Source organism: Protopterus annectens, chromosome 6.part0 (genome assembly GCF_019279795.1).
Source record: "Protopterus annectens isolate FY-2018-M chromosome 6.part0, PAN1.0, whole genome shotgun sequence".
Taxonomy (NCBI): domain Eukaryota; kingdom Metazoa; phylum Chordata; order Ceratodontiformes; family Protopteridae; genus Protopterus; species Protopterus annectens.
Window position 1 is genome coordinate 1,797,943,173 of NC_056737.1, and position 21,049 is coordinate 1,797,964,221.

Here is a 21,049-nt window from a genome sequence, read left to right on the forward strand (position 1 = left end):
CTGAACTAAGTCATATCGGTGTTTAAACTGCAACACCATAGGCTGTATGGGTTTGGAGGTCCTGGCAGCACCTCCTGTCCCACTTCAGCTGGCCATGGCACCAGGCACCAGCACATCTGGGGCCCAGCCTTGGACATCTACCTCTGTTGGCTCTGAACCACCTTCTGGTGGTACTTCCAGTGAGAATGGGGCTTGTCCCCCCTGGGAGCAGGTCCAGACAGGAACATGTCCGCTGTCGTACGGTCCCGGACGTGGTGTGTAGGGGGCTCAATAAGGGGTTTCAAGGCCAGATATGCCAGCTCAAGGGCAGAGTGTTGCATTTACAGGGTGAGGCTGCCCCTCCTAGACCGCCCCCAGCACTGCCACCTTTGCAGCTGTTTTGGTGCAGTGGTGGCTGCCCATGGCTGGGGATCTCTGCCCCACTGTTTACATCTGGGGGCTCATGGGCTTGTGAATGCCAAACACCCTCCCCGTCTGAGGTGCATCCTCCCACATGTGTCATATACCGACCCTGTATGCTGTGTTGTCTGTCATCCTACCCTACCTATCCTCCACGGGCATGCCTACACTCCTTCCCCCACATCCCACTCTCACCCTACAGAAACATAAGGCCAGTCGGTTCCTAGAACAACATTTTCCCCATACATAGCTGTCCATTTCACACATATGTCCACTGGACACATGCAACCCTTTTAATATGCATCACAACATACTCCTGTTGTTCTCACCCCAGTCTCTTAGGCGCACTATCCTAGTATGCACATGACTCCTAAATGTTCCAAGTACACGTGATGCGGATGACCCCATTATACACACAACACTACCGGTCCCTCTATGGTTACCCCATTTACCTTTATCATAGGTTCATAAATAGGTACTAGGCTATCGGCCCAAGGGCCTATGTAAGCCTAGCCAGCAAGGTACCATAGCTTACGCCACCCAATAAAGTTATTTTCCTGTGCCACTGTCCAGCAGAGACATAGAAGTGATCCCTGGGGTGTATTTCCTATTTCCCATCCACTCAAGATTTTTCTTGAAGAGTGCTAATGAAGAACTTTGCTTGACATAGATGGGTAGCTTGTTCCAGAGTATAGGAAGTCTCTCGGACAGGAATCTATCCCTCCAGCGTGTCCTGTTTATTGTGGTGACAAGGTTTTGGTCCCTAGAGCATGTAGCTTGGAGGGATTGGGATTTCTTTAGGTGTAGCATGTCCAACAGCTCTGGGTTTGACATAGCTCTATATGTTAGGCAGAGATCACCTCGGAGTAGGCGATATGCTATGGAGTATATCTGGAGTTTTTTGAGGCAGTCAGTGTAGGGCATTTGTTTGAGGCCAGTAATCCTCTTTGTGAGGTACTTCTGTGGCCTTTCCAGCTGCTGCAGATGGCATGATGATGATGATGTCACACACAGCACCTTGCAAGAGTACTGTTCTCACATAATGATTGGACAGGAACTGTTGTGTTAATGTAAATAACATGCACAGAGTGATGTATACAGCCAATGTACAAATGTTTGCGTGTATGAATGACACATGTCTGTCTGGGGGAGTCTTGCTATTACATAGGACAACACCACTACATAACACAGGTGTCGCTGGTGTTTTCCTTTTCATTCGTTTGTAATGCTTTGTTGTCACATGGTATTTTCCTGATATATCTCTATATAAGTATGTACCTATTAGATGCTTGACATAAACACTCACACATACATCTACATGATGGAATACATTTCCTATACTGTTGAATGACTTTGCTGGATGATATGTTTGTGATAAGGTCCGATGTCTGTATATCTGCCATGGCTTATTAGTAAATCACATTAGCTGTGTGTGCAGGGTCCTGGTTTCAAGCGTTGCAGAGGCCGTGTATTTTGTTGCAGGGCAGAACAAGGCCATTAGTTACAGAGTGATTAAGGCACATTAAAGCAGGTGTGAGCAGGTGTGTGTGAGTTTGTGCAGTGCTAAGCAATGTTAACCTCTGGTTACAGTTTCTTACACTCAGTTAGCCTCTACATTGCTTTACCAGTGTTATACTCGCATACTGGCGGCCAAACAGGCTTATGCCTGCTTGCTCCCGCACATGCAAATGCACTGCATTTGGTGTTTGCATCTGACACTCACACCCCTGGGTGGGAGTAGGACTACAATATTACCTTGTGATGACTATTACATCGGAATACATGCCTACAGTATCGGGAATGGCTGCCCATTAGGCGACGGCATGCCGTTCAACTGTACGTAATCCGTGGCCTGTCCAGGGTTTGATTCATATTATTGTTGTGTTCCTCTTACAATCTGCACCCATCTGGCTAATATATGGGAACCAAGACTCTTCAATACAAACAGGTAAATAGGTTTAGGAACCCACATCTTTCAGCTGAGTCATGCTACTGCATACATAATATTCTATCATCTTGCTAAGGTTGATAGTGGCATATGTGCTTTCTGTCCTTGTCAGACCTCTCATATGACTGGGGAAATTACAGACTGAATCAGAGACATGGCATAACAACATCAGGGACACATTTAAATTACTGGTGCTATTACCTGACACATTGAAAGACTCAGAGCATATGTAGTCATACACATTTTCTGCGGCACATGATGTTTATGACTCTTAATTGTTGCTATCCATTAAGTGTGATTCACCACATTTCCTCAGAATGTCACTAGTTTTAGGAGGGTTTAAGTGGGACAGAGTACGAAACTGAGTCAAAATTAGGGACGTCCCTGGAAATCGGGGACAGTTCAAGGGTATGGTCCCTATTTGTTCCCCCAATGGTTTATGGCCTGTCCAGTGGATGTGCTCTTAGGGTTTGGCAGGTATGGGCATCAGCTATGCCCATTTCAGAATATTACTTACATCCCCAGGGCAGTCCTAAGATGACTTTGCCAGCCCATAGTTCCCCCACCAGCCACTCCTCTGCAGCACTCATCCTTACTGTGGGTGCTGGTGGGATATAAACACACCACTACATACTGCCCACTCTCCATGTGTCGGGACACATGTCGTATGTTGTGTCAACCCATGGGTTATCAGGCTTGCACAACCTACTGGTCCGTGTACATCTACAGCCTGGTTTGATAAGTCATTACCAGGACTGGCTCGGATCATTAATTTTTGGTGTTCCACAAGGGACATCGATGCCTATGTTTCAAGATTAGACCTTGCAGGTCTCTCCCACCGGTGGTATCCTGCCAGTGGTCTGGGAAACAGTGGTGTATTTACCTTTATTGTGTGTCTGTATGTCTCACCGGCCTAGCTGGGGGGGGTGGGGGGTTGATGCTACATGTTACACATTTGTTTATGGGACCCCTCACCCCCATATGCATGGCCTGTGAACATATGTTACTCGTAACTGCTGTATCATATCCTAGCTATATACATGTGTATATTTACTGTTTTATATATATATATATATATATATATATATATATATATATATATATATATATATAGATATATATATATTTACATTATTATATACAGATATATCTGTATATGTCTGCATACATGTATATTTATATATCTAATGACATATGGGTCTATGGGTGTCTGCATATGTATAGATCTATATGTGGGTATGTATCTGTATTCTGTCACTGTATGTATACATTTGTACTACAGAGAGGGATAGGCTGATCTCTATATTGCTAGGGGTAGATACACACACAAGCACACATACCTCTACATATATACATCTACATCTGGTTATTCCTTTCCTTGACATATAGATTACCTTTGCTGCAGTGGGACTCGTAGTGGGTGTGTCTGCTCATTGGGTGAAGCCTCTGCCCAATAAACACATTCGCTTAATCCCTAGGGCTGTCCATATAAGTCCACATCAGCCAACATCTGCACACCTAGATCCAAAAGTAGCTACCCATAGTTCACCCACCCTCGCCTCCTTGACAGCACCCATCCTTACTCTAGGTCCTGGTCTGTTCTGGACACACCACTACACGCTGCACACTTTCCACTTCACAGGACCCATTTCATACAATTGTCTCGGCCCATGGGTCATCAGGGTTCCCCACCCTTGTATTCCGAGTCTGTATACACCGCGGCCAAAATGGCTGGTCTATCACCATATATGTGTGTGTGTGTGTGTGTGTGTGTGTGTGTATGTTTGTGTGTGTGTGTGTGTGTGTGTGTGTGTGTGTGTGTGTGTGTGTGTGTGTGTGTGTGTGTGTGTGTCTGTAAAGGAATACATACCCCGTGTAAACGCACTTACACATGCGTACTGGTGTTTATATATGCTTGACCTGCTTACTAGTGCCTTATTCATTATGACAGTGACACTTCACTCCAGTTATCTTTTAATTGATATTTTATGGATTATACAGCGGACAGGTGTCGCAATATGTTCATGTACAGATTACCGATGGTAATTGGTATGTGATGCAGTGGGATTCGGTATGGGAATGTCTGTTCATTAGGGGGTTGCTGTAACCAATGCACTATTGCTGTGCTGCTTCGTTTGCACATATGCCCATATACCATGGCCCCTGCTTCTCCAAACACACACCCGAACACTTCACTAACACTGCAGTCATCCATTTTCCAGTTGGATTCGTGGTATATCCACACCAGTACATAATGGCCACTCCCTACCCCTGTAGACCCATCCCATCAGTTGACTCACTACACGTATCCTCAGGAATCTCTAACGTTTGTGCCACAAACACTGGTGACATGAGTGACCAATAGGGCACTAATCACAATCTTTGCGTTATCCCACATGAGACACGTTTGTCTTTATGTTAAGATTAGACTCTTACTTCCTTACATACTTACTCCCTTTAACATGACACTACAATGAATTAATTAGTCTGACTATATGGTAACATACACGTTACACATGAGAACTATGTGTTCGTCGTGATTCTTCTACAAACAGACCGGTTTAGTATTTGGCTTTGCCGTTGCAGGCAGATCACAGGGATGATTCCCTGTGTGAGACAGTCCTCACACAGCACTGACTTCGGACATTGTACACACTTCTGTGTTTTCGCTATTTCTTCCCTTCCCTCTTATTCACTACCTATTATTCTATCTACCGTCGAGGTTTGTAAGGGCACATTCATGTGTTTATGTCTGCAAATGGAATTAATATGTTACAGGGAATGTACTTCTACATATAGATGTATGCATGTGTGTATGCATACATACTTATAACTAACTCATCGGCCTCCACGAGGCAGTCCAATTAGAACCAGGCCATCCAACCTTGACACTCCCGGATCCATAATCACATACTCTTGGTTCCTCGACCCCGCCTGAGTTCGACATACATGCAATCCATCCATTATCGAGTTGCTTTCACAGCCATGACACTCCTACACACATTGCCCTACCCCCAGCGTTAGGTGCCCTATATGTATGTTGTCCCAACACATGTATTATCAAGCTCTCCCACCATTTAGTCCTTGAACATACCTATCCTTATTTGAGTAAAGAACAGAGATCCAAATATGCTGTCAGTTTTAGGTAGTCCCACTGGGGACTATCCTCTGATTGTTTGTAAAGTAGACTTAGCAGATCAACAATGTTACTCCCACTGGTAATACCCTGCCTGTGGTGTGAGTAGCAGTGCTTTGCTCACCCCTGGCCAGCTTGATGTGACATATGCTGACAGCACTATGTAATACTATAGTTGCTGTTGATTCCCTTCTGATTCCTTTTCTATGCTTTATTGTTACAACGTTCATTTCATTCTTCATATAAATATATATATATATATATATATATATATATATATATATATATACATACACACATATATATATAAATATATATATATTTATATATATATATGTGTGTGTGTGTGTGTGTGTGTGTGTGTGTGTGTGTGTGTGTGTGTGTGTGTGTATATATGTGTGTGTGTGTGTGTGTGTGTATATATATATATATATATATATATATATATATATACACATATATATATATATATATATATATATCTATATTACATCTGTACATACTTATGTACATTTCCTATGCTAGGCACTGCTTACACCTGCTCAAGCGCACTCAGATTTGCATACTGTTTGTTATATATGTTTACTGCAGCTTATTTTGCTTACTTGTGCCTTATTCATTATGACAGTACCACTTTGAATGGATTTGGTTAAAAGTCCCATGCGATACTCAAGTTCACTTTTACATGTTATTATGTCAGTTTTACAGCAGAATGACATTCATTCCACATGGAAAATAATATGTGCTATAGTTGAACTTTATGTTTCTGAGAGGCATATGTATACATTTGCAAGTATACATATTTATGAATAGGACACATACTTGACAACTACTTATATGCATGTATGTGTGATGTGTAGCTATGCAAATATAAGTATGTACATTTATAGATATATGACTACATATCTGGAGTTATACATGGCCATGTATATGAACACCTGCACCTGCGTCTTTTCAGGCTTGTTGGCTGTTGGTGAAGCACCCTCCAAGAGGAAAAAACGCTGAGAGAAGAAGGGAGCCACTTTTGAGATTTTAAGTATTTTTTCTCTGTTTATTTGCTAAGTTTTTCTGCATAGCTGCCTAGCTTGAGCATTTTCTGGCTTGTTAAACTTGATTTCTGTATTAGTAGCTGTATTTAGAGCACAACCAAAAGCTGTTTGCTGAATTTCCTGTTTGCACTTAATTTTAAATCGTTTTTTCTTAAAACTTGCATATTTTCTGTCCTTGACCTAGCACTCTTGTGTGGGGTCATTTACTGCACTGTTATAACTTTATATTACTTGTGAACCTCTGCTATCTCTGTAAAAAACAAAAAAAAAAAACAGAAAAACATCTTGCTTTTTCCCCACCTTTCTGAGAGTTAAAAGTTCAGTTACAGGCTTGCTGTTCCTGAACTGTTTGAAAGTTTCTGTGAGGCCATTTTGCTTGGGCTGAAGGAGGGTCTCTCTGTTGATCAGTGGCAGTGACTAACATTGAGCAGCTTCCCTGCCCCCCGTATAGGTGGTTACTGACTTGAAACTGTAGTTTTATTGGCCACTAGGGGTCATTTCCATAACTCCTTCATCTTCCTCTCTTAAAACCTAGTTGCCTCGTGGTTTGGGTGTCTTTTCAGGCTTGTTGGCTGTTGGTGAAGCACCCTCCAAGAGGAAAAAACGCTGAGAGAAGAAGGGAGCCACTTTTGAGATTTTAAGTATTTTTTCTCTGTTTATTTGCTAAGTTTTTCTGCATAGCTGCCTAGCTTGAGCATTTTCTGGCTTGTTAAACTTGATTTCTGTATTAGTAGCTGTATTTAGAGCACAACCAAAAGCTGTTTGCTGAATTTCCTGTTTGCACTTAATTTTAAATCGTTTTTCTTAAAACTTGCATATTTTCTGTCCTTGACCTAGCACTCTTGTGTGGGGTCATTTACTGCACTGTTATAACTTTATATTACTTGTGAACCTCTGCTATCTCTGTAAAAAACAAAACAAAAAAAAATCTTGCTTTTTTCCCACTTTTCTGAGAGTTAAAAAAGTTCAGTTACAGGCTTGCTGTTCCTGAACTGTTTGAAAGTTTCTGTGAGGCCATTTTTGCTTGGGCTGAAGGAGGGTCTCTGTTGATCAGTGGCAGTGACTAACATTGAGCAGCTTCCCTGCCCCCGTAGAGGTGGTTACTGACTTGAAACTGTAGTTTTATTGGCCACTAGGGGTCATTTCCATAACTCCTTCATCTTCCTCTCTTAAAACCTAGTTGCTTCGTGGTTTGGGTGTCTTTTCAGGCTTGTTGGCTGTTGGTGAAGCACCCTCCAAGAGGAAAAACGCTGAGAGAAGAAGGAAGTCACTTTTGAGATTTTAAGTATTTTTTCTCTGTTTATTTGCTAAGTTTTTCTGCATAGCTGCCTAGCTTGAGCATTTTCTGGCTTGTTAAACTTTATTTCTGTATTAGTAGCTGTATTTAGAGCACAACCAAAAGCTGTTTGCTGAATTTCCTGTTTGCACTTAATTTTAAATCGTTTTTTTCTTAAAACTTGCATATTTTCTGTCCTTGACCTAGCACTCTTGTGTGGGGTCATTTACTGCACTGTTATAACTTGATATTACTTGTGAACCTCTGCTATCTCTGTAAAAAACAAAAACAAAAAAAATCTTGCTTTTTTCCCACTTTTCTGAGAGTTAAAAAAGTTCAGTTACAGGCTTGCTGTTCCTGAACTGTTTGAAAGTTTCTGTGAGGCCATTTTTGCTTGGGCTGAAGGAGGGTCTCTCTGTTGATCAGTGGCAGTGACTAACATTGAGCAGCTTCCCTGTCCCCGTAGAGGTGGTTACTGACTTGAAACTGTAGTTTTATTGGCCACTAGGGGTCATTTCCATAACTCCTTCATCTTCCTCTCTTAAAACCTAGTTGCCTCGTGGTTTGGGCGTCTTTTCAGGCTTGTTGGCTGTTGGTGAAGCACCCTCCAAGAGGAAAATATGCTGAGAGAAGAAGGGAGCCACTTTTGAGATTTTAAGTATTTTTTCTCTGTTTATTTGCTAGGCTTTTCTGCATAGCTGCCTAGCTTGAGCATTTTCTGGCTTGTTAAACTTGATTTCTGTATTAGTAGCTGTATTTAGAGCACAACCAAAAGCTGTTTGCTGAATTTCCTGTTTGCACTTAATTTTAAATCGTTTTTTTCTTAAAACTTGCATATTTTCTGTCCTTGACCTAGCACTCTTGTGTGGGGTCATTTACTGCACTGTTATAACTTGATATTACTTGTGAACCTCTGCTATCTCTGTAAAAAACAAAAACAAAAAATAATCTTGCTTTTTTCCCACTTTTCTGAGAGTTAAAAGTTCAGTTACAGGCTTGCTGTTCCTGAACTGTTTGAAAGTTTCTGTGAGGCCATTTTTGCTTGGGCTGAAAGGAGGGTCTCTCTGTTGATCAGTGGCAGTGACTAACATTGAGCAGCTTCCCTGCCCCCGTGAGGTTACTGACTTGAAACTGTAGTTTTATTGGCCACTAGGGGTCATTTCCATAACTCCTTCATCTTCATCTCTTAAAACCTAGTTGCCTCGTGGTTTGGGCATCTTTTCAGGCTTGTTGGCTGTTGGTGAAGCACCCTCCAAGAGGAAAAACGCTGAGAGAAGAAGGGAGCCACTTTGAGATTTTAAGTATTTTTCTCTGTTTATTTGCTAAGTTTTTCTGCATAGCTGCCTAGCTTGAGCATTTTCTGGCTTGTTAAACTTGATTTCTGTATTAGTAGCTGTATTTAGAGCACAACCAAAAGCTGTTTGCTGAATTTCCTGTTTGCACTTAATTTTAAATCGTTTTTCTTAAAACTTGCATATTTTCTGTCCTTGACCTAGCACTCTTGTGTGGGGTCATTTACTGCACTGTTATAACTTGATATTACTTGTGAACCTCTGCTATCTCTGTAAAAAACAAAAACAAAAAAAAAAAATCTTGCTTTTTCCCACTTTTCTGAGAGTTAAAAAAGTTCAGTTACAGGCTTGCTGTTCCTGAACTGTTTGAAAGTTTCTGTGAGGCCATTTTGCTTGGGCTGAAGGAGGGTCTCTCTGTGGACCAGTGGCAGTGAATAACATTGACCAGCTTCCCTGCCGCCAGGAGAGGTGGTTACTGACTTGAAACTGTAGTTTTATTGGCCACTAGGGGTCATTTCCATAAGTCCTTCATCTTCCCCTCTTAAAACCTAGTTGCCTCATGGTTTGGGCGTCTTTTCAGGCTTGTTGGCTGTTGGTGAAGCACCCTCCAAGAGGAAAAAATGCTGAGAGAAGAAGGGAGCCACTTTTGAGATTTTAAGTATTTTTTCTGTTTATTTGCTAAGTTTTTCTGCATAGCTATCTAGCTTGAGCATTTTATGGCTTGTTAAACTTGATTTCTGTATTAGTAGCTGTATTTAGAGCACAACCAAAAGCTGTTTGCTGAATTTCCTGTTTGCACTTAATTTTAAATTGTTTTTCTTAAAACTTGCATATTTTCTGTCCTTGACCTAGCACTCTTGTGTGGGGTCATTTACTGCACTGTTATAACTTGATATTACTTGTGAACCTCTGCTATCTCTGTAAAAAAACAAAAACAAAAAAAAAAATCTTGCTTTTTTCCCACTTTTCTGAGAGTTAAAAAAGTTCAGTTACAGGCTTGCTGTTCCTGAACTGTTTGAAAGTTTCTGTGAGGCCATTTTGCTTGGGCTGAAGGAGGGTCTCTGTTGATCAGTGGCAGTGACTAACATTGAGCAGCTTCCTGCCCCCGTAGAGGTGGTTACTGACTTGAAACTGTAGTTTTATTTTCCCTTTTGGGTCTATTCCTGCTTCTTTCCAGCCCCTGCTATCAAGCACGCTTTAACGCTTTAGCTGAAGCGGAGTTGCCACTAGAGCAGCATCGGGCAGCACCGGTTAAACAAGGTTAAACTCTTTCTGGCTCCAGAAAGTTTGTTCTTCAATTTTTCCCTTAGAACTGCTCTGTTAGGAACATAAACAGTTTACAGCTACACTAAAAAGTGCAGCACTTGTTCCAAATAGCTTTTTCTTCTCAAAAAGCTCAGCACTTGTCTTATAAGCATATCCCTTGTCTTATAAGCATTCTCTTTGCAGGTCAAGCACTCCTATATTATACAAATCTCTCACTAGCAAAACCCCCCAGGAGTGCCCACGTCCCTGCTAAGCCTACTACTTTTCTGTCTCATACCAACTCATAATTCTTTCTAGCATGTCGAAGGGTCAGATGCTGGCGTCCTCTCCTGCCCAGTTGGTGAATCTGGGAATTCTGAGACAATGTTACAATTGCCTCATGTACACGGACAACCCTCTCCTCCTCCCACGTAACACTAACACTTGTGAGAGATGCAGCTATTTAGCCAGACTGGAGGCTGAGCTCTCTCAACTCAGGACTGGCAAGACCAGGCAGGAGGAGAAGGCAACTACACACACCACAATACCAGTCTCACATAACTCAACCACACCACTGAATCAAACACATAAACACACTAAGACATACTCGGAGGCTCTGAGTAAAAATTTACCTAAACAGCAGAGGCCTCCAAAGCAGACACCCAAGCAACTGCAAACTCAATACACCACACAAACAACACATAAACAACAAAATCAGTGTGCAAAGCAGTCACTGCCCATAAGGCCAAATACAACACCAAACATACTTGTCATAGGTGACTCCATAGTCAGACACACTGATGTCCCTCACCAGACTGAGTAAGGAGAAGGTCACAGTAAGCTGCCTGTCGGGTGCTAGAATCCGCCACATAACACAAGCACTCAGGTCTCTCAACAGCAGGTACAAGTGACTCAGTCATTGTCCACGCTGGTGTCAGCGACCTGAGGCGTACCTCCTTGGACTACATGAAAAGAGACATTGAGGAGCTCTCTGATTATGTAGCCCAGGCAGGTATGACCCTGACCTTGAGCAGTATCCTACCTTCACCTAGAATGATGCCACAATACAGTGATAAGATGATCAGCTTTAATAATTGGCTTAAATTCTGGTGTCATTCAAAGGGGATCCAATGTCTGTCTGCCTGGGATGACATGCTGGACAAGCCACACTGCTTCGCAAGGGACGGCTTGCACCTGTCACCCCTAGGCTTCCGGATATTGGCAAAGGCTCTTGCCACCCCATAGTGCCTTTTTTAGGCAAGGCTCAAATTCTAAACCTACCACCCTAGAACACAAAAAAGGAAAAAAACTAAGGGTAATGCTGCTCAATGCCAGAAGTCTCAATCTCAAGATGCACGCACTCGAGGCCCTTCTCAGTATGGAGAACATCAATGTCTGTGCTGTGACAGAAACCTGGTTCAAGGCTCCTGAGAGCACCCCAGCACTATCAGGTTTCACCTCATATCATGCGTTCTGGCCCCAAAATCCGGACAACACCAAGAAGGGGGGGGTGTCCATATTCATAAAGGACACCCACACCTCAAGGTTGGTGGCAACGCACGATGCATCAGAGACCATCCAGGTGCAATTAACCATAGGCAAGACTGCTATGCAATTTGTAGCATGTTACAGGCCACCCTCTCAAACTCAGGAACCTCACATGGCCTTCCCGAAAACAATGGAGGGGATAAATGTATCTCCAAACACCATCATACTAGGTGACTTCAACTACCCTAATATAGACTGGGAACACTACTCAAGCCCAAACACTCTAGCCCAAAGGTTCCTGGAGTTCATAAACTCAAATGCCATAGAACAACTAGTCACCATCCCCACAAGAGGAGAAAACATACTTGATCTCATCATCACGAACATGGGATCACAATGTTCAACACCGAAGTATACCCCTCACTGGTGAGATCAGATCATAAACTAATCTCGCTGGAGGTCCTCATCCCCCCCACCTGAAATAGAAAAGACCACAGTGAAAAACTTCTCAAAAGCCGACTTCACACTTCTAAAAACTAGTGTGGTCTCCTTTAAGGCCCCTGAGCCAGTGGTAAACATTACTCAAACCGCTGAATCACTTACAAATGCCTTCTACCAGCACCTACAGGACTGCATGGATCAGGCAATCCCAAACAAAACTAAGACTCTTTGTACCAAAGGCAAGCGTCCAGTCTGGTGGACCCCAGCCATAAACAAGCTCTACAACAAAAGGAGGAAGCTACTACAAGATAGAGCAAAATCCTTGAAAGGTAAGACACCTTTGATCATTATAAGTAAAAACTAAGAGCTCTCATAAAATCATCCAAGGCAAATTTTGAGAGAAAAATCGCCAAGGACTCAAAAGACAATCATAAAGCCTTCTTTAGCTATGTTAGAAACCTAGGAGGAAACTCCCAGATATGCTCAGAATTAGTTCAAAATGATGTGAAGATTACTGAACCTACACACATTGCCAACATACTGGCTGACAGGTTCAGTGCAAACTCCCCCCCCCCAAAAGGAGAGATATCTATACCAGAGGATTGTAGCCCCCCAAACATCTCCAATGCCCAGGTGAGAACTGCTCTCTCCAAAGCAAAAAACACAGCATCCATGGGACCGGATGGTGTCCCCAGCTGTGTGCTCCACGAACTCAATGAGGAATTAAACCCACAGTTAGGACAGCTGTTTAATCTTAGCCTCACCTCAGGATACGTACCCAAGGAGTGGCGGACAGCGACTGTGGTCCCACTTCACAAGGGCGGTGCCTCCACCGACCCTGGAAATTACCGTCCCATTAGCTTGACAAGCCTTATCTGCAAAGCCATGGAGAGGATCATAATGGAACTCATAAATAAAGACATAGGGAACTTGCAGACTTTGGATCCAACCCAGTTTGGCTTTGTCAAAGGCAGATCATGCCTTTTAAACTTGGTTGACTTTTTCGAGACAGTCACCAAGGCCATTGATGAGGGAAAGGCAGTCCATACAGCCTACCTTGACTTGGCAAAGGCCTTCGACACAATACCCCACTCAGGTATCATCGAAAAACTCATCAGCTTGAATGTAAACCCATACATCACAAGATGGGTTGCAAACTGGCTAAGTGACAGAACCCACAGGGTCAGAGTTGCTGGAGCCATGTCAGACTCAAAGCCTGTCACAAGTGGTGTCCCACAGGGCTCAGTCCTGGGTCCAGTCTTGTTCGGCATCTACTTTTCTGAAGTACAAGCAAACACAGGAGGGTTATGGCTGACAAAGTTTGCAGATGACTGCAAACTGGGTGCCATAGTCGAAAACACATCTGACACAGATATCCTTGAGAAGGGCCTCACAGAAGATGATAACTGGTGCCATAGACATGGGGTAAAGTTAAATGCCAAGAAATGGATAGTCATACCCTTAGGGAAAAACAAGGTTACCCTAGCTACCATATAGGTGGCAATCCACTGAGCTCAGAAGAAGTCATCAGGGATCTGGGGACCCAGGTTGACAGTAGCCTCTCGTTTGACACTCATGTTGCTAAAGTAGTTAGGAAAACCTTCTACATTGCCCACCTGATCATGAAGGGATTCACATCTAGATCAAGGGAGGTCATCGTCCCCTGTACTCATCACTCATTAGACCTATGATTGAGTACAATGCCCCATTCGAATGTATCTGACCCGACACTTGCAACAGCAGGAAAGGCCCCAAAAGTTCCTCACCAAAAGGATAAAGGGTCTAAAAATATGTCTTATGCTGCCCGACTGAAAGAACTCCAGCTCTATTCAGTCTCATACCGCTTGCTCAGAGGTGACCTGTGCCTGACATATAAGGCCATGTCAAACCCTGATTTGATGAATATGCTTCACCTCAAAAATCTAGATCCCTCAGAACCACAAGGGCGCGAGACTTAAACCTTGACACGGTTATTAATAGAACGTGCTGGAGGGACAGATTCATCACCCAGAGACTCCCTATTCTGTGGAACAAAATCCCGGTACATGTGAGGCAGAGCACCTCGCTGGCCTTGTTCAAGAGGAATCTTGACCAATGGATGGGGGATCGCAGATATACCCCAGGGATTACTTCAGTGTCACTGCTTGACAGAGGCACAGCAAAATAATAGGCATAGTTTTATTCAAACTAAAGGGGTGGCGAAAGCCAAATAACTATGGGCTAGGCTTATAAATGCCCTTGGGCAGATAGCCTAGTATGAACCTATGAACCTATGAACCTATGGGAGGGACCTGTACTGTTTGTATACAGGGGTTGTGTGCATCATTACGAAGAGGAACCTGGACAGGGTATACAATTTGTGGATGTGTACTATTTGGAAGATGGCTGTGAGGAAGGTTATTGGGAACATGTGAAAGGTATATATTTCCAATAATGCACGTGGGGAGACATGCATCACGGTCAAGTGTTTAATCCCGGGTCATAAGTTCTTCAGGACAGGGTGGTGGTTGAGCAGGGTTGCGAAAAAGTACTGCTAATATGACTTGTGCCCAGATGTCAACAGGGGATGACATCGTGTTGTGCCACCAAGTCTAATCTTCAGAACAGACACTTATCCCATGAGCGATGTCCAAAAACTGTGGACGACGATGAACCCCGTTCTTCTGGCTGTATGAAAATGAGCAAGGGTTATGCATGCATGGGATACCTAGTTTGCAAGACTGAAACTGCCTACTAGATGTTGGTAGGGGGCACTATGTGCAGATATGGCTGGCCCAGGCTAGCAGCCCGAGTATGGGTGGTTTTGGTGAATGTTCAGCAAGGGGGGGGGGTGTGCTGTGTAGGGGATGATTGGTATTCAATTATGTATCCAGGTGTGTAGTAGTTGGATGACTCAGTTCAGGCCAGACCATTATGTGGGTGTGAGACAGTACCATTTCTGTACATGTGTATCGCACATTTTAATGTTCATATGTTTGTGGGATTGTGTTCTTCAGTATGGACTGTCAGGGTGCATTGGGGATGTGAATGTATGTTCTTTGGTTTCCTTTTTGATTACCCACTGCTCCCTCATACATCTCCAGTTCACCTATTGTACATCTGACCCAGTCTCCCCTTGGCGAATTATTACAGTACCCATCACCCCCCCCCCCCAATTCCACAAACACACCATCCATCTCTTCTCTGGTTGCTGGCCAAAGGTGCAGACAGCAGGACACATCGCGTACTCTACATATCTCTGGTACCAATATGGTTGTGAGGACAACCCTAGCATATTTGGTCTTCCACATGCTGTACTTCACGCACATAGGTACACGCAAATACTTATCTTTCATGACATGATAGGTTGACCCGGGTAATACCCATTCATCTTTGGGCTGTCCAGACAAGGATGACTTGGACCGTGAATGGGCAGATATGTTCTTTGGTTTCCTTTTTGGGCAGATATTGAGCGAATGCTCTGACCATTGGTAGGGTTGTCACCTTTTCAAATGTCCAAAGTGGGACATTTTTGGGACAAACAGATTTTACAAGCCGACACATACCAACGGTCAGTACAATGGATAGAACTTAACTTTTTTGCCTAAATAAAAGCTTATTCTTGTAGCATTTTCATTGCTTATTCTGTTTCTTATAGCATTGAGGTATTTTAGATACAAGATAACTGTTTTATGCAACTATTACATAAAATATAGGACATAATTATATCCTACAAACTCAGGACATTTGCCATTTTTAATATTTTTTGCAGGACACAACTGCCCAAAGAGGGACTATCCCTCTAAAGTGGGACAGGTGGTAACCCTAACCATTGGGCTAGGCTTAGCAAAGGGCAGCAGCATGCAAACACGCTGTGTTTCACTTCCACTTGGTATAAAAATCAACACTACAATGAAATACAGACATGGGGTTTTAAATGTCATTGTTCGAGGGACGGTGGCTCAACATTCAGCTTTGTGCCTTTGTGTTTACTCCTGTGATTTTATTTTTGTATTTGCGGAACTCTCTTGTATGCTTTGCATACATTTCAATATCCATGGACACTGACAGGAGTGATTACTATTAGAGGCAGGCTGTACTAGTCAGCATTTTTGGTTGCACGACTGTAGCTGACATGTTCACGCATCCGTGCAGCACTTAAACACGCCCTCTGCACTTGCACACATTTCCTGTGCACATGGACGGTACGGCAGGTCGCCTTCATTAATATGCATAGGGTGCTGCTGCACCATCTCTATGCCGCATGCTCGGCGCAAGGCTAACGCTGTCCTTGCACCGAGCTTCATGAATCTCGGGGAGTGTCTTTTCACCAAAGTTAAGAAATGTTAGTTTGTGTTTCCATGCTTTATAAACTTTAAAGGTTTACTAGCTGAAGTGCTAGTTTCTTTTACTTTGTTTGGATAATACATTCAGAATAATATTTTGCAGGATGAATGAGGTTTAAGAGAAGGCAGGAGTTGAATGTGCTTTGTAATGTCCAATTGACAATGACATTAAGATTATATGTGATGTATAATGTTTGCAACTGAAAATAAGTTAATATGGTTTATTTTCATTTATGTAAACGTAAAATTGCCTATGCCATAAGCAATAATTCAATAAATATGTTTTTGTTTAAAAAAAAACATTTTAAGTGGGAGATTCGTGAGCTTGCACTGTGTCTTTATCCAATTTATCTACATTTGCACTGCCTCTAAACCAGTGTTGAATTAAATTCCTACAGCATATGGAATCGAGACTTTTTCTTAACTTTTAAACAATTTTTATCTGGTTTGATGGCTCAATGAGTTTATTGCAGAAACAGCAAAAAATATTTGAATACTTAGCTGGCAGTTTACCCTTAGTACGGATATGGATATATTCCCAAGGATAATATGTAGAACAAGTATGGAAGGTGAGTGCCTTCCAAACAGTAGAGGCATAAGGGCATAATCATTACACAAGAGACATCCTTTTGAGTCTTTTTGTATTCATAAAATAAGTATTGGTGTTTTTTAATTGCATTTTTGCTCCATTCCTGACTGCCATTGAGCTTTCCCTGATTGGGCCAGAGTCTATTTGTACTCTTATACTCGGCATTTTCAGCATGGAAGAAAGAGCCTTCCAGATGAGCCATTATTCTGGCATCAATGAAGGTGACATGCTGCTGTGACATCTCAAAATTTAGGACATTTGATAGGGTCATAGATTCAAAGCTGTGTACTAGGCTAATGACCCCAACGGCCTTTTTAGGTGTAGCCATCCATCCCAAATCTCTGACAAGTTCTAGCACCCTTGATAAGTGTAAGCAGGGTCTTAAAAGGTGAGACATTTATAAACAGGGGCCTGGGATGACAGCTATTTACAGGCTGTCTGTGTCCATTAGAGACCTAGGTGCCAAACCAGGGATGAATCACCTGCTCTCCATCCAGCTGTCCGAGCTGCACTTGAATTGGATTAGACAGGAATTCTGCTTCACATGGATGGGGAACCTGCTCCAGAGAAGGTGGTCTCTGGGGTACATACCTGTTTCTCCAGCAGGTACTATGTATATCACAGGCAAAGCTTAAGTCTTTAGAACAGGTAATTCTGGTGCTGTTTGTTTTGTGGATATGCAGGATGTCCATCAAGGGGGGCGGATCTGATAATGCTTTGTATACCAGGTGTAGATCTCCCCTCAACAGCCTGTAGGAGACAGAATGCAGGGATAGGACCTTGAGGCCATCTGCAGAAGACATGTTACTTATGTCCTGTATTCTTTTAGTTAGGAACCTCTGTGGATGTTCCAAATGTTGGATGTGCCTGGTTAGGTACATACCAAAAGGGGTATTGTACTCAATGATTGGTCTGTTGTATGCTAAATACAGTAGAACAATAATCTTCTTGGACCTAGATGCCATACCTTTGTTTCTAAGTTGCACAATATAGAATGATTTCCTCAGTACTGTAGACATGCGATGGACAAAGATTAGATTGCTGTTTATGTGTGTCCCTAAGTCCCTGACTATTGGGTCAACTGTTAGGTGTGTGTTATCAATATGATAGTTACCAGTAGTGGATGACTTCTCAAAGGATATTATTATGCATTTCTTGGCATTTAGTTTTAGTTAATGGCTATGACACCAGTTATTTGTTTGTGTCAGCCCTTCCTGGAGAACATTTGTATCTGTGGCAGATTCTATGACTGCTCTTAATTTGCAATCATCTGCAAATTTAGTCAACTAGTGGAAACTGATACTGGCATTGATTTCAGAGAACTAAATGTCAAACAGCAGTCCCAGCACTGATCCTGAGGAGACTTCACTTGTGACTGCCCTGTTTGTAGAGATTGACTGCCCAGCACTAACTTCCTGTGTCATGTCAGTGTGCCAGCTGGCTATTCATTGTGTGACATAAGGTTTTACACCTAACCACTTTATCTAGGTCCTATCCACTCTTTGGGCAAGAGATGATTGTCCCACATCACTGCTGGGGCCATTGCACTATCCTTCTACAAACACATGCCCCTCTGGACTACAGATGAGGAATACCAAATACACAGCTTGGTGGCCAAGCATTAGCCCCAGGGCTGCCATTGTTTTGCCATCTTTCTTCCAAAGGAATATGACAGTGCATGACCCTTGTCCACACCCTCCCTCCAGGATGGATACACTGACCCTTCATGCAATAACTCCAACTAACATCTGAGCTGATAATTGAGCAGGAGTCACCTGGATCATATTGAAGCCTTGACCATCAATTCCAAAAGAGCTGGCTATAAATGAGTATCTGTAGGTTACTGTAGAGTTACACTCACACTTTCTAGTAGAATATCACTTGAACTACATTTCCCTCACATGCATAATCCCTAATATCTTTAACTTGCTGACTTTAATGTGAAAAAAACATACTGCTGGCATTCATTTGCATTATTTAATGTGTCTTTCCCCAAAGTCTATGTGCATATGTCTATATATATATATACACATATATATATGTGTGTGTGTGTGTGTGTGTGTGTGTGTGTGTGTGTGTGTGTGTGTGTGTGTGTGTATAAATAAATATATATATATATATAATATTTTTTTTCTGTTTAAGAAGCAAGTGATATTAAACAATAATTAAGAAACTGACAAACTCAGAAATCTGTTACATAAATTAGCCCTGTGAAGAGAACATGTATTCAAATGTATACCACTTCACATGTTTCCTCATAAATGAAGGGTAGAAAATTTTCATTGTTATTGAATGAAAATCAGGATCAAAACCTGAAATATGAAATATTCAAAAAATTAGAGCACATGCTTTTAAATGGAAACAGAAAAGTTTGTATGTTAGTTTAACATCTCAAACTGGTTTATGATTGTAATAATGTATTGTTCTTATCCACTAAACTGTACCAAAGTAGTCCAGATTCTGTTAATAACAAAAAAGATATGTGCAAAAATCAGAACTATCCAGCCACTCAGATTACCAGAGAACAAACATGAAATATGGCAGAGGTCATGGTAAGTGATCCAGCCCCAGTAATAACTCTATAAGGAAATAAGCTGTTCCACTGTTTATTGCGTGCCTTCTCAAACTCACAAAATAGGATTTCTGTGAGTAGATTGGCTCTTTTAACCCCCAGTCTATTGGTATCAACTGTTTTAGGCAGCATGATTGATTTAGGTGTCAAAGCAATAGCATGTGAGGTATTGACATTTCATTGCCAGTCAACATTTTTTTTCTGGAAGAGTAAAAATAGGAGTTTACAAGTGCAGGCATTTTCAGAGAATCTGGTGCCTAGCATAAATATATATCAATAATGATGCTACCAAATGACTGTTCTGCAGCTTGCTATGTGTGTTAGGATGGAAGGGGACTTAACGATATCAGAACCAGAAGTTCCTAAGCATTGCTGCCCCTCTTCTTGCTTTAGCCTGTATTGCAACAACCATCATATAACCCATGTGTCTTTAGACATCCAAGCACAAGGGTATTTAGACATCCATGTACACACCTCAAATGTGAAATAGGTTGGAGAATAACAGAATAACAGGAAGTTCACTTTCAGTGATCAATTGGTTTGCCAGCTATAGGAATTAGAGCTAATGCTGTGATATTGTCTTATTTGCTTTTTCAAGCTTGGGGAATAAGAAAGCAAAGTGGTGTGTATATATGTGTGTGTGTGTGTGTGTGTGTGTGTGTGTGTGTGTGTGTGTGTGTGTGTGTGTGTGTGTGTGTGTGTGTGTGTGTGTGTGTGTGTGTGTGTGTGTGTGTGTGTGTGTGTGTGCGTGTGTGTGTGTGTTTTAGAATAAATGCCATAGATTGGTTATAATACTATATTATAGGTCCAGTCCCTTAATGTACAAATCAGTTTTTTTTTTTCATGACTGCATCCAAAATATAACAATATTAAACACAAATAAAACAAATCTGAATATATTATCCTTATTCAGGTGCTAAGTGAAACACATCACTGGAATAAAGTTAGTTAAATCTTTTTTGGTAACATATGTTTGACTGAAAAGCTTCTAACCAGGGAGACATATCCCAAATTCCCCATGCCACCAACTGATAGGAGAAACTCTGTAGCCCCCTCAAATAAATATCACTTCTTCTGATGTTGTAATATCTCACCTTCAGTTGACAGTTCATTTCTCTGACTGAAACAAAAGCTGGTACATGTGATTGAAAACCAGTTGATCCAACATACTTTGCTTTAATGTGTGTGATGTCACAGTATAGTGTGGATTGGGGAATTTGCCCTTTCTCTACTGTAGTGTAATCTTGGAGTTAGTATATATTGTTAGCATGGGTCACGACAGATACAGG